Raw genomic sequence first — 14567 nt, forward strand, 5'->3', positions numbered from 1 at the left:
GAGAAGGACTGTAAAGGAGTTTGGTGTTAAAAGCTCTGTATGAATGTGGGAGACTTTGAAGGGCTTTAAAAAGGCCAATATAAAATAAAAGGCAGCAAAACTGCTGAGTGTGAAAGTCACCAGACTTATCAGACCTCTGTGATTAAGACCTGTAAGAACACCTGTTTGTACTTGTTGGCATTATATCAAACACACACGTATATTAAGCCTTTGTTTGAACTCTGGTTGAATTTGTTACTTTCAGACTGTGAAACATCACAGAGGCTGCAGCTGCAGATCTTTTATTCACCTGGAAATTTACTTTAAATGTTAGATGGAAAATGTATTGCTCAGTTTAACCAAAGTAAGAACAATAATCCATAAACCTTCATAAAGACAAACATCTCCCAGAACATTGAGCTGCTGAAGTGTCACTGAAGGGAAAAACTATTTGTCCTCCTCCATCCAGCAACACCTGAAACACCTGAGTGGAAGCTCCTCCCTACACTGTGTTTGAAGCAAAGCACAAAGGAGACACCTGCTGGAGCAGCTGGAGTCCTACAGACACTCAGCCTCTTCACTACACAAACACCTCCTACAACATCCACTCTTTCCACTCTGACTGCTGTGTTTGTGGAAACACTCCAACACACACCGCTTCACATACCAACATAGAAATGTGTGTGAAAAAGAGCTGAGCTGATATTAAACATGAGGATTTATTCAGAAATACAGAGTCAGGAACAACATCTAGACACACATTACCTCTCAGCAGCAGAAGAACAGCCTTTAAAGCATACAGCAACATCCTTGGACTCGTTGCTCTTTAAGGAAACACAGCTGGGTTCAGGTCCAGGCTCTGGATTAGTTTCAGGGTTATGTCCAGCTGAGCCTGGTACGCCCCACAGCTCTGGGCTTTAAAACAACACACACAGAGGTATGAGTGTGAATAATGATGGAGCAGTGATGTGAGTGCTGAGCTGTGACATGGAGAAGAGTCATGGACAGTTAGAGATGGTCATCTCACCTCTGAGCTTTGGTCTGGCTCTCATGTTCCCCACACAGAGTGCTTTTAGAGGGAGGGACTCCCTCCTCTCTGTCCTCACACTGATCCATGCTGCTCAGTTCACATCAGCTCACACACACTTTCTACCTTCACCTGCAGAGGAAACACAAATCATTCATGTGCACATCAACTGAGAGCTGCAGAGGTCGTGTCTGATGTGTTGGACTAACATCCATCTGAGACGCAGCTTTCATCAGTTCACTACAAAAAGTGTCACAGAGCCCAGTTCAGCCTCCAAATCCTCCATTACTGTAGTCCTACAAAGCAGCCGGTCAAACATGGCTGCAGAGAGCAGCTTTATGTCAGTAACCATGTCCAGGACCGAGCTGACTGCTTACAGAGTTCATACTCTAACTGCTAGCTGCTCTGCTAGCTAAGCTAACTCAGTAACAGTGACTCTGACAGCAGTTACTGTGGAACAGCGGCCGAGCTCAGGACACATTCAGTGTGTTTAGTCTGAGTCCTGGACTCTGATTCAATGGATTCAATCCAGCTCAGAGTTTCATGTGTTCATCAGAATAAAATACATGTACTAATATAACAGAAGTAATGCTCTGAATGCAGGACTGTAATGGAGGATAAATAAGGTTTTTACAGCCTGAAAGAAACATTCAGTTCATATATTTGTAGACAGTGAAGCAGTTTTTAATACTGCAGCTGTTTCCTTCACCTGTGTGTGTGTGAGCCACACCTTCATGTGCTGCTTTAGAAATATGTGGTCTGACTGCTCAGACTGAGTCTAGGAGGAAAGTTCACACGCTGGAGAAAGTTTTGTTCCTAACTTTGTCAGAGTTCGGCTCCAAAGACAAAGAAGACGGAGCTCACAGTCTGTAGATGGTCCTCAGTGTGTGTGTGAAGCCAAGAGAGCACACAGGAGTGTGTTTATGTCAGCAAATCAGTGTGTGTGAAGAGTCTGAGGGAGTGTGTGAATGAGACTCAACACTGAAACCAACAGTCCAAGAAAAGCGTCTGGATTTCTTTAAGTTTAACTTAAAGAAGTCCAGACGCTTTTCTTTTTGTCTCCATAATGTCTCCATAATGCTGCAATGTTATCTGCCCCAGAAACACTGTGCAGAAGCTCTGATGGTGACACAGAAAAGTCACAGTGGAGATACTTCTGTCCACCTTTGATTAGACTCATTATAAAAAGGAAAACAAAGTTTGAACACAGTCATGTTTCCAGTTCACTGACTTACATTTATTCCATGGACACTCACTCTAACCTGAAGCACAGCTACAACCCAACATTGTTGAGGCCTCATCTCCTCCTTTCCTGACTGTAGAGGTTAAATATGCAACAACCGACAAATAAAAGAATTTGGTTCATTTCAAAGAAATTCACACGGTGACCAAGTAAAGTAACCGTAGTAAAGGAGATAACATCCCGTTGATGGTGGGATTATTTGAAAGATTTGCTTTAGTCACGTCTCCAAATGCAGTTGAACCACCCGTGGATCCATGTTTGACCATTCTACCACTCTGAGCTCTGCTTTTGAATCATTTTATTATTATCATCATTCATTTATTCATTCTTTGGAGGGGGGCTATTTCCTAATGCCGCCCTAATAAGCTGATGTTCAAGGGGAAATATAACAGAAACTCTTTCAGTGTTATTCATTAATAAATTAACAGATAAACTGTGAAGAAGAAAAAACTGAGATTTAAAGGAGAGAGTGAGAAACTTGATCATCCATCCTCATAATACATGTTTATCAGTATCTGCTGTGACCATACTGCAGTAATAACTACAAGTCTACATTTCTGTGACTGTTGATCAATCACAGCAGGAATCTGAGCTCATCTCTGCACACAGAGCAGCTTCAGCTCTGGGATAAACTGCTCGCTTCACGTCCTTCTCAGCTCACAGACACTCATCCTGATATTTTCCTTTAACATTTGATGGTATCTGGAATAGTTGGCAGTAATAAGGATGATTTTCTGTAAAATAATATTGATATGAGCCGTGAATTATTCATAGATGAGCGTTAGATTAGTTTGATGGGTTAACTCAGAGAGCTGAAGATATGGTGGACATGCTGACCTCGCTCCGTGGTGTACAGGGCCGTTTACCCTCATGATTAATATTCACAATAAAAAAATGAGGCGAACATCATGAAGTCTGTGTGTGTTTCATAGTGTCGAACCACCTTTGTACAGTTAAACCTAACAGTTACTACATGACGGAAACACCAACGTTATTTCTTTTATGCGTTTATCAGGTCACGCTGATTATTGAACAAAAACCCAAACATCAGATGTTAATCGAATCTTTTTGCTCTCTCTCCTCCTTAAACATGTTTTTAATGTTAGTTATAATTCAGAATTGGTGACTGGAACACGTATGACACATACGAACATCAGGAAATAAAAACACGATAAATATAACCTCTGTAAATGAAGTCAGTGTGCAGCGGGGGTTATTACAGCTGTGTACCGGCCTGCGCTTTGTCGGTGGTAATAGCAGCTCGATTGCTTGCGAGGCGAGCGGGTCTGTCCCACGCTTTGCCGTGAGACTGGGCTGGGCAGACATCTCCGAAATCATCGAAGCACTTTTGCAAAAAAGCTGTATCTTGACAAACCGACCAGACATCTGAAGATTAAACCGCTACATTCTCGGCTAAAAAATATTAAAACGGTATTTGGTGAGACACAAACTGTCATGGTCCCCGTGTCTGCCCGGCTGACTCAGGTTGGCTACATATGTTTCTTGTTTACATCTACCTCTCTCACGCTAGCTGTGTCTCGCCAGGGCGGAGCTCATTGCGGGCTCCCGCCCCTGGCCCTTGCACCTGAAGTTAATCACACATCTGTGGCTCATTGCCTAAACTCATCCACTACTTAAGGCAGAGGCTGGAAACATCTCGTCGCTGGACTATTGAGTAACCTCGGTAGTAAGCTCCGGAGTACTAGTCTCTTGTTGCCTTTTCGTATCGCTGACCCTTTGGATTAATCACTTGTTGTCTGTAAACAGGAATTCCGTTTCCCTGGAACCCTTGGTGTGCTGTGTTTTTTATGAAGTCCCTCGTGTGTGAAGAGCTCCTTTCCCGGATTTCCCTGTGCCCTGGATTCCCCCTGCCATCTCACTTGTATATATTTGCACCTGGTGTTGTATAGTAAAAAACTGAACTGTATTCTAGCTGCCTTGTCTGCGCTTGAGTCCATCCCACACACAAACACAAACAGGGTTTTTCAAAGTTCAGTTCTGTTAGTTTCCACATGGCAGTTGTTGGTGTGCAGTAACGCCTTCTAAAAACAATGGCCACCAGGCCAAAGCAATGGTTCTGACTCGATCAGCATTAACCCCGCCCCCTGGGTTTGATGGGTGAGGTTGACACATAAAATAAATTTATGGTGAGACCTGAAGGAGTCAACTGTGCCAAAATGAATTAATTAAATACACCATTAAATAATTATTTAAATGTGGCAATAATTAATTAAAACGTGAAATAAATAAATAATTAATTAAATGTGTCAAAAATTATTTATTTAATTAATTATTTCAAATTAAAATTTATTATTGTCACATTTAATTTATTATTTAATGGTGCATTTAATTAATTCATTATGGCACTCCTGGCGTTCCATACTGTGGTTGGGTCGACTTTACTCTATAGATGTTTCACATGTTTCCATCTCAGCAGCCCCGTTGACAGATCACAGTATTATTACTTTTAAACTTAACCCTGAAAATAAAACGCAGTTTAAAAAAGATTACTGGAAATTAAATGCAGATCTATTAATTGATGACGGGTATGTTAAGATAGTTAAAGAGCTCCTCCATAACATTTACAACAATGTAACAATTGGCAATTACATACATAGATGGGACTTTTTTCATTTAAAGTTAGAGAATTTTCAATTACGTTTAGTAAAATGAAAAGTAGACAACAGAAGGAATTTGAAAGTAAATTACTTTACGATATAAATAACTATTATAATAGACATTTTATGTCAGAGGCTGATAAGAAATCCCTGTTGTCTTTACTCAATTAGATGATCTATACAAGAAAAAGGCTCATGGAGCTTACATTAGAGCTCGTGCAAAATGGATAGAAGAAGGTGAAAAAGTGCTTCATATTTCTACAATTTGGAGAAACGGAGGCAAGAAAAGAAATCTATTAATACATTAATCATAAATGGGGAGGAATGCACAAATCATAAGACTATAGCGGAAGAAAAACATAAATTTTACTCAAATTTATACTCCTCGAAATATTTAATCACTGATTCATTAAGTTTTTTGATCAGATTGAACCTTATACTCCAAAAATCGATTCTGTATTCAGAGAAATTTGTGATTCTGATATATCACTGCATGACTGAGATCAAGCCTTAAACAAACTGAAAATGACAAAGCTCCTGGTCAGGATGGCTTGACTGCAATCTTTTATAAATTCTTCTGGAAAGAAATAAAATAATTTTTCTTCAAAACTATTACTGAAATCATTAGTAATGAAATGTTGGCAACGACAATGAAACAATAATTCAAACGGTATTTTGGTTTTATTTCCCCAAAATAATTTTCGAGAAGATTTGGAACAACAGATGTATACGATAAAAGAAAATCCATCTTTTATAAGGATTGGATGGATCATGGCATTTGGACGGTTTTACACCTTTTAGACAATGACGGAAATGTGTTAACATATAACAAATTCATAGATAATTATGGCATATCATGTACTCAGAGTAAATTCATTAAAGTTGTGAAAGCCATTCCCCCTGCAATGATTCAGATGTCTTCCCCCGATTGAACAACAACCCGTCAACAACATCCTCAGCTGTGACTCTTCTTCCCTCTAAAGTCCTGGTGTTAACACTCACCCTGCATCAGCTTCACCTTTTTTTAAATTGTTTTTACTTTTCAAACCGACGGATCATTTGAAGCCAACCATCCAAAAACTGCTTCAGCTGTGTTTGATGTTTATGCTACAGCCTGTTTAGAATGTGTTACATACTTAAAAGGATAAATCAATATGAAGAACATGAAAGTAATTTGGGCTAAATGTGGAAGGAAAAATCGTCATTGACATTTAGTAGTGCTGTATATTGCTGATTATCCTGATTTGTTGTTTAGTTTTGCATTGTTACATAAAGACACATGTTAGAGGGATTTTTGGGTTGTTGGCGCCCTCTTGTAAGAATAATTACATTGCAGATAGGGGGCAGGTGCTGAGAAGAATTTTTTCTTCTTCCTGTTCCTTTTCACCCATGGGTGCAGTGTTATATTAATGGGAAGGAGGATCTGTATGTAGGAAACAAAACACTGTTGAACCACGTGTGAAATAAATAAAGAAATGAAATGAAATATAATCAATATCAGATATCAGAGCAACAGAAACCTCGGTGATCAGGACGCTGGGACTGAGAACAGGAAGTGGCTCAAACGTCACAGTTTCATAACGTCACCCTGAACTCCACTCACGGAGTTTCTGTCGCCATTGTAGTTTTTAAAGTCCCGTGATAAAGGCGGGTCTTTCTGTGAATCCGCACGCTCATTGGCTAATAGCTCGAGATTGACACATCGTTATCCAATGAGCGTGCGGGAACTTCCGACATAAAGTTGTTTCCTTTGAAAAACCAAAGTCTGATTATTTTTGCCTCCACTGACGGAGCCTGTTGTTCCCGCCACAGAGACACAGTAATGTCAGAGCGGTGTTAACACTCACCCTGCCTCAGCACAGCTCTCACTCTCCTCCTGCTCTCTCACACTAAACGGAGGCTCAGCTAAACTCACTTCCTCTCTACTTACAGGAAACCAGCGCTCAGAGGAGCCGACCGGCCTCACATTTCACCCACAGACACGAACAGCGTGGAATTATTTTATGTCGTAAGAAGAAACATATTCATGTTAACACTCACCTGCCTCAGCTCCACCTTCCTCCTCCTCTCAATGGAGGCTCAATACTTTCACTTTCACTACTGCTCCCTAAACACAGAGGATGCTGGGACTTGTAGTTTTTTCCTTCCGGTGCGGTCTTCCTCTTTGTTTGTTTTTGTTTGTGTTCAAGTTATTTCGATCATGTAAACATCAACAGAACACGTGAAGCCACACAGAGTTTGTATGTCGAGGTGGGTAGGAGGGTTTGAGGGTTTGGGGAGGGGTCAGAGGGAAGAGGTCTCGCCAGTTGCAGGATCTCTAACATTAGAATCTAAAAATGTGTCTTATATAGGTGTTATTTTGGTACTTTACACGTCACACAGTTTCAACAACTCCTTATATGGTACAAGTTCCTCTTTTCTGTCTGGCTTCCTGTATTTATTAATATGCTTGTATATTTCTACACTAACTTCCTGTTTTTCAGTCTGGCTGAGCACTTAGTTTGTGAGTCAAAAGTGGCCTTGCTTTACAAACCTTCATTATTAAAGTACATAAAACTATATAATCAGAAAATAAGCACTAAGAATATATTAATTACATGACAGTTCTCCCCCTTTTCGTGTTTGCTAAGAAACACGACATAATTCCTAATTTATCCCATTAAGTTTACCTGCATGTTAAAAGGCTAAAATATAACAAAAGAGATTATGCTAAACAAAATGAAACCTTTCAATTGCCCAACCCTATCTGCCCCCTCAACGGGTTGTATGTTTTCAATGTTTCCTTATTATTCCGTCATAATTACTTCTATCCACAACAAATAAATCAAGCTCTAAGACAGCACCTGTGAAATGTGAAATGTCCTAAATCTACTTCCTACACCCCCTTTTTTACCCAGAATCCCAATTTAAACCCACTCCTGACTTCCCTCAGTGCTCACTGTAAACTCCAAACAGATACAATCAGCTTTTCTGGTAAAAGGCCCTAGATTATTTTGTCAATCTTTGGAAACATCCTCCATAGAGTTAGCCCATTTCATCTTCCAAACTTAGTCCTGGTTTCTTTGCCCCCTTTAACGTGTAGAGCATATCCGGCCTGAATACTGTGTTTGGGCAATTTACATAAGATAAGATAAGATAAGATAAGATAACCTTTATTAGTCCCACACGTGGGAAATTTGTTTTGTCACAGCAGGAAGTGGACAGTGCAAAAGTTATGAGGCAAAAATTAGGATACAATAAGAATAAATACAGTACACAACTGTACAGAATAGAATAAAATAAAATACTATATACAGTAGAATAAAATAAAATAAATATACAATAAGATAAAAATAGAATACAAATACAAATACTATATACAACTGAGTAAAAATACAACGATGACAGAAAGGATTATTGCACTTAGTATTATTGCATATGTATGGATGTGTGTGTTTGATCAGTTAAAGTCTTTATTATGGAGTCTGACAGCAGTGGGGAGGAAAGACCTGCGAAATCTCTCCGTCCCACACCGTGGGTGCCGCAGTCTCCCACTGAAGGAGCTGCTCAGTGCTGTCACAGTCTGCTGCATGGGGTGGGAGATGTTGTCCAACAGTGATGACAGCTTAGCCACCATTCTCCTGTCACTCACCACCTCCACTGGGTCCAGAGGATATCCTAGAACAGAGCTGGCCCTTCGGATCACCCTGTTCAGTCTCTTCCTGTCCCCAGCAGAGATGCTGCCGCCCCAGCAGACCACACCATAAAAGATAGCAGAAGCCACGACAGAGTCATAGAAGGTCTTCAGGAGTGGGCCCTCCACTCCAAATGACCTGAGTCTCCGCAGCAGGTACAGCCTGCTCTGCCCTTTCCTGTAGAGGGCGTCTGAGTTATGAGTCCAGTCCAGTCTATTGTTCAGATGAACACCAAGGTAAACACCAAAATAACATAGAAATCCTGCAACTGTTCCTAAAGTCCCTCTCATTACTCTTCATTACTTTTATGCTCACATTTAACCTGTGTCTAACGAGCTTTTAATCTCCTAAACAACACATTTTCTGGAACTATGGTTCTCTGTGCTCTGTGCTTCTTTTGGTTCCCCTTTCTCTGGTTGGTTCCGTGCGGTCTGGGGCTTCCAGGATTCTCGCCACCCCTGTAGTCGCTGTGGTCCTGAAATCTTCTCCTGTAAAGGATAGAAAACAAAACGCCTCTCTCTGCTACACCTCAATAATCTACTGTGTGCATCTATTGTTCCCTTAATTATTCAAAGTTGGTTCAAAATATCATGTTCTGGGCTCTGTCCTTTATATTAACTTTACTTAATCTTTAATTAATCTTAATTTACTTGATCTCAATGTTCTTTATGTGTGTGAGCAACACTTTAAATTTTATTAAACACACCCAGGGTAAGATATACACCATCACCATATCAGCATAAAAACAGACAGAGACGTTCCTCTTTCTGTCACATTCTTCCATACATGACAATTTGTTTCACCTTCCAGATGATTCCTGGGGACTTACAATTTCTTGACTCTTCTTCTGTCACTTGTTACTAGGCAGCTCAAATGCAGTTAGAAGCAAAATGAATTCCAGGTCCTCGGCCTGGCCTATGTTTAAATCATTTGTGTTTGTAAGCGTGTATGCGGTTTAACCTTCTGCTGCTCCAAGTCACTTACACAATAGATCATCGGGACATCGTGCCCAACGAAGCTTAAGACCTTGAATAGACTGAGCATCAACTCTGTCATGAGCACAATATGCAATGTGTGTATACAATGATTATAGCTGCACCTTTAATAAAAGTTTTAGTCTAATGCCAGTAGCTTTAATAAACATTTTAATGCAGTGTTAATGATGAAGGCTATATTGTAGCAGTAAAGTATTTTCTTTATTCCCACATTCCCTCTCTTGACCTTTCAAAAAGAAAGGTCACCACACTTCGTGTTGTGTCACTCCTCGGCCCATTTGGCCGCTTCTAAGTCCATCAATGGCATCATGGCCACTGGAACGACCGTTCTGGGGTCCACTGCCCTCGTTATTACCTTTTCCAGCAGTCCTCTGGCGCAAGGAATGAGACAACAACCGCAGGTGACCAGTATCGCTAAAAAGTGGCAGTAGAAAACATTGCAGACATGAAAAACCCCTTCCATTTCCCAAACACTGAGGTCATCCAGCTGTCCAGCGGATTGTCAATTCCCGAGTGCTCATGCATGGTTTTAGACAGAGTTTTCAGCCCCTCCGTATCCGTTACCGTATCCGTATCCGTTGAGAATTTAAAGCATGTGTAGTTGTTTCGTTTGGGCATGAATGGTCCTACTTGTGTTTGCTTGTGAATTAGGGGAAATAAGCTGGACAAGATAGTCCAGTTGCCAGTGCTCACCGCTTCTCTAGTCAACCGCAACATGCAGTCATAGCCCCACTTGTCCTCTGGATACAGTGGTGCGGGCTCCGTGAACAAACGTGGTCTAGCTGAAGCACAGGCAACACAATCAGATACATGTTGTTCTTTAGCATTTTGAGCCACCCAGTCCAGCCAGAGGTTACTGTCACTGAAGCCGGTGGCACGCTCAATCAGGTCCTCAGTCCTAGTGTAATCCACCGTCAGGACTGGCCTCCCGTTTGTTTCCTGCTCCTCTTAATGTAATGGTACATTTTATTTTACTTTATCAGACTTACCCAAAATATATATGCTTTCGTTACTTTGCTGCTGTTTTAATAATTTACTGTTTAAAAGTCAAGTCAAGTCAAGTCAAGTATTTATTTATTGTCATTGTCAAAGAACAATGAAATTGCGTTTGGGGCTTCCGTACAACCCGTAAAAAGAAAAAAAAAATACCCCTTAAAACCCAAGTGTAAATATTTAACCCAGTGTGACTTCAGTGCAATGAGACAATCCTTAGCAACAACATGAGAACAAGACAGGTAATGTTCATAGGACATTCAGACAAAGACCTGAGAAACATGACAAACTGCAACAATGCAACCCGTTCAATATTATTATACTGTGAGATATGATGGTTGTCTATTTAAGAAAGGGGGGGGGGGGGGGGGGGGGCAGGGGGGGAAAAGGGAAAAAAACCTTGGTCACTTGGACAAGTCTTTGTAATTATTTTCCTCTATCAAATTTAATTGACTTCTACAGTGGCCTGCTTTTGTTAATAGTAACATGAGTAACATCCAACATTTTCTCCCCTTTAGCATCTGGTATTTCCCCCTACTATATAATGTACTACCATAATCTACACCCAGTCAATAAAACAGAATTTTCTCAAAGCAAACATCGGCAACCCAAAATAAGCAGCCCCAGAATTAAGTCTTCCGCTCCTCCTGCTCATGGCAAAAGCAAAGCAAAGCAAAGCAAAGCATCCCCTTTCTCTTGCCAGCGTGGTGAATTGTTTGTCAGCATTTATTCATCCTACTCTTGGTCCAGTCTTTATCTCAGTGTCCAGTCAGTCCAACCTTTAGTCCACATCGTCAGTCCAGTCACAGTCCATTCACACACATTCACACCAGATATTGCTGAGGGTGGAGACTCCTGCGCAAATAATCAGATTCTCCACCCTCAGTAACGTGAGCTCATTCATTTGTTTTATTTTGTTTTGTTTTTTGTTTTTTAGGAAAAGAGTTCTTTATGCTCTTGGACTGGATTGACTCGCTGCAATCATTTTAGACAGGGACTTACAACCTGATCAGGTCCCCACAGGTCAGCTTTTCCTCAGCCAGTTGTAATCTGGAAAAGCTCACCTTATATTTGTTCTCCCGAAAATTTTTACAGCGCTGTTAATTCAATCTTTCAGGCCTGCTTAGAACAAAACCTAGAAAAAGAGAGCTGATTATTAGCTTATCAGAGCACAAAACATCATCACCTGACAGGTTTTCTCTAAGTGCACTGTTACAATGTTAAAGGGCCCAGTTCTAACCATGTCCATGTTTAATAAAACTCCCTCTATTAAAATAAGAAAACAACCCAAACCTAACCGACAGAATCAACCCATCACTAAAACAATAACCCCAAAAATCTTAATCACAGAAAAGTTTTGCCTCAAGTTCTTCAGCGTCCTGACAGTCTGAGGTCAACTGACATAGTCTCACCTGCTCAATACACAGAAAATCTTGTTAAAAGCTGCACAGTTTTGCACACCATTGATATTCTCATTAAGCCCTTTCTAAAGACGTTATAACCATCTATCATCACTAAATTCTAAATTTCTTTTCCAAATCTGGACGACTGCACGTAGTCACAGACCTGACCACTTTATTTAATTATCCTGTCTGTTACCAAGCCTTTCTTCTCACACAGTCACAGTGTGTGTTTCAGTGCAAGCTTCACTCATCCAGTCAGACAGGAAACACAAGTTCTCCTTTTTCTGTTCCTGTCCCCAGTCATTCAACTCATTTGCATACTGAGTCATATCTCAACGTCCCTGAGTTATTCCTCAACTTCAGGGTTTAAGTGTGTTACATTCACACTATTTTAACACTGATGAAAGATAACAAGCTGATTTTCATTGCATGTGTGTTATTAGTCAGGTTTAATCGATGTCTGTGCAGTGGAGCTGCAGATCCACCAGGACATGTTCTCAAAGCTGCCTTTCCTACACATTTCTCTGCTATAACTGGATCATTTTTAACTACTTTGATATTAGTCCAATGATCTTTGTATCACTTTTTCTTCACACTAAGTGACTTGGACAAGATGATAAACAGACTCACATGCTGAAGATGTTGTCTAATCTTCATGAGCTCTCTTGTATTTGTAAGTGTTAGTAAGGTTAATACATTTTCTGCTTGTGTGTGTGATTTTGTGTATGTTTCTATTTGCAGTGTTTCAGACTCCTTCACAATTTTCCCACTTAAGCAGTCAGTTTTCTTTTCCCCAGGTTTGCTAACCCAAATTTAGATTTCCCACATTAAATAACAGCGTTCCTTTGTGTTCTCACCTACTGCTCTCACTCCTTTGTCCTCTCCCACTTCAACAATCCAATAACAGGAAGTTCTCTTTCAGCTTTGTCCTGCATTCTCCACTGTCGCTCTTTAACTGCCGTGTTATTGCTCTTTGGAGCTGCATTCCTCGTCTTCAGTTAAGAGTGAGAGCTCGCTTGTCAGGTTTAGTGACACATGACGCTGTAAACAATTCAACCAGAAACTTGGCCTGAAACACCAGAAACACCAGAAACTCCAATTTTCCATTCATGAGTGTAAGCGTGTCTTTGTTGCGTGTATGTTGTGTATTCATATTAATATTGAGTGTAAGCTGGTCTTCGTTGCCTCGATGTGTTTTTATAATCAGGTTTAATTCATGTATCCACTACAGAAGGCCTAAATACCGTGGCTATACATTTATAGCCCATAATTCTTCGGGTTTCGACAGCTATATTCTCCTGGAATACCTCGTTAAACAGGGTATTGCTCCGGGTGTAACAATGAGAGGGAGTCGTGTCGTTCTAATGTATGACAAATCCTATGATCAGAGATGGATGGACTCATTTAGCTCTCTGCCTTCTGCCTTGGGATTCGAGGACCTTGAAAAAGGCTTCTTTCCACACACATTTAACACAAGGGCTGATGAATTCTATGTAGGTCCTTATCCTGCCCCGTCTTTTTACGGGTATGAAAAAATGTCTGAATTTGAAAAGGAGAAATTGATGACGTGGTACAAGCCTGCCTGCAAGAAACCATTTGATTTACAGGCTGAAATGCGTAAGTACTGCATTAATGATGTCGAAGTGTTGAGAATGGCTTGTAAAATATACCGCGAGATGGAGTGCACGCAGATTGATCCATTTTCACACGCCATCATACTGCATGGGGATTTTCAAAACCTTGTTTCTTCCAAAAGACACCCTGGCATTGACTCATCACGGTGCGTATGTTGATCAGAATAAGACATTTTCAGACGTGTCTCTTGAATGGCTTCAATACGAAACAAAACATTGTTATCAAGCATGCTCTCAGAGGCGGCGAACAAAAAGTAGGACCTTATTTTGTGGATGGATTTGATGCTTCCAGCAGAAGTGCATATGAATTCTTTGGGTGTTTCTATCACGGTTGTCTCCGCTGCTACCCGGAGAGTGATGTTAACCCTGCCGCCAAGCTGTCATATGGCGAGTTGTATCATGCAAATTGTGAGAAGGTGAATGCTCTAAGAATGCATTATGGTCTTAATGTCGTGGTCATGTGGGGGTGTGATTGGTCATCATTAAAGTCGACTGATCAGTCAGTCAAGGACTTTATGCGCAAATACAAAAAGCCTGAGCCTCTGGACCCTAGAGACGCGTTGTTTGGGGGGAGGACTAATGCGATGAAACTGTACCACAAGGTTGATGATGGTGGAGATGAAAAGATCAGATACTATGATTTTACAAGTCTTTACCCCACTGTTCAGTGCACGAAACATTATCCAATAGGTCACCCTCAGATCATATCCAATCATTTTGACAGAGTTGAAAATTATTTTGGGTTTGTTAAGTGCACTGTGCTTCCTCCAAGAGGTCTATTTCATCCTGTTCTGCCCTACAAGTGCCACAATAAGCTGATGTTTCCTCTCTGCAGAACGTGTGCTGAAGAGCAGCGCCAGCACAGTGATTGTGTGCATGCTGAGCGTGAGAGGCAACTGTCAGGTACTTGGGTTTCCTTTGAGCTTGAAAAGGCTATTGAAAAAGGGTATCAGATTGTCTGCATCGCTGAAGTTTGGCACCTCCCTAATAAGACTGACACA

General features: G+C 40.8%; 2 protein-coding genes across 2 annotated transcripts in view; both read right to left on the reverse strand.

Annotated features, from left to right (window-relative positions):
- The window catches only part of LOC146675685 (protein NLRC3-like), a 388198-nt gene that overhangs the window by 277106 nt on the left and 96525 nt on the right, over positions 1-14567 (reverse strand). The window lies entirely within an intron of this gene.
- The window catches only part of LOC146675695 (protein TANC1-like), a 407338-nt gene that overhangs the window by 38687 nt on the left and 354084 nt on the right, over positions 1-14567 (reverse strand). The window lies entirely within an intron of this gene.

This window comes from Rhamphochromis longiceps, linkage group LG3 (genome assembly GCF_057381845.1).
Source record: "Rhamphochromis longiceps isolate RC_006_pf linkage group LG3, R_longiceps_female_GT1.1, whole genome shotgun sequence".
Lineage (NCBI taxonomy): Eukaryota > Metazoa > Chordata > Actinopteri > Cichliformes > Cichlidae > Rhamphochromis > Rhamphochromis longiceps.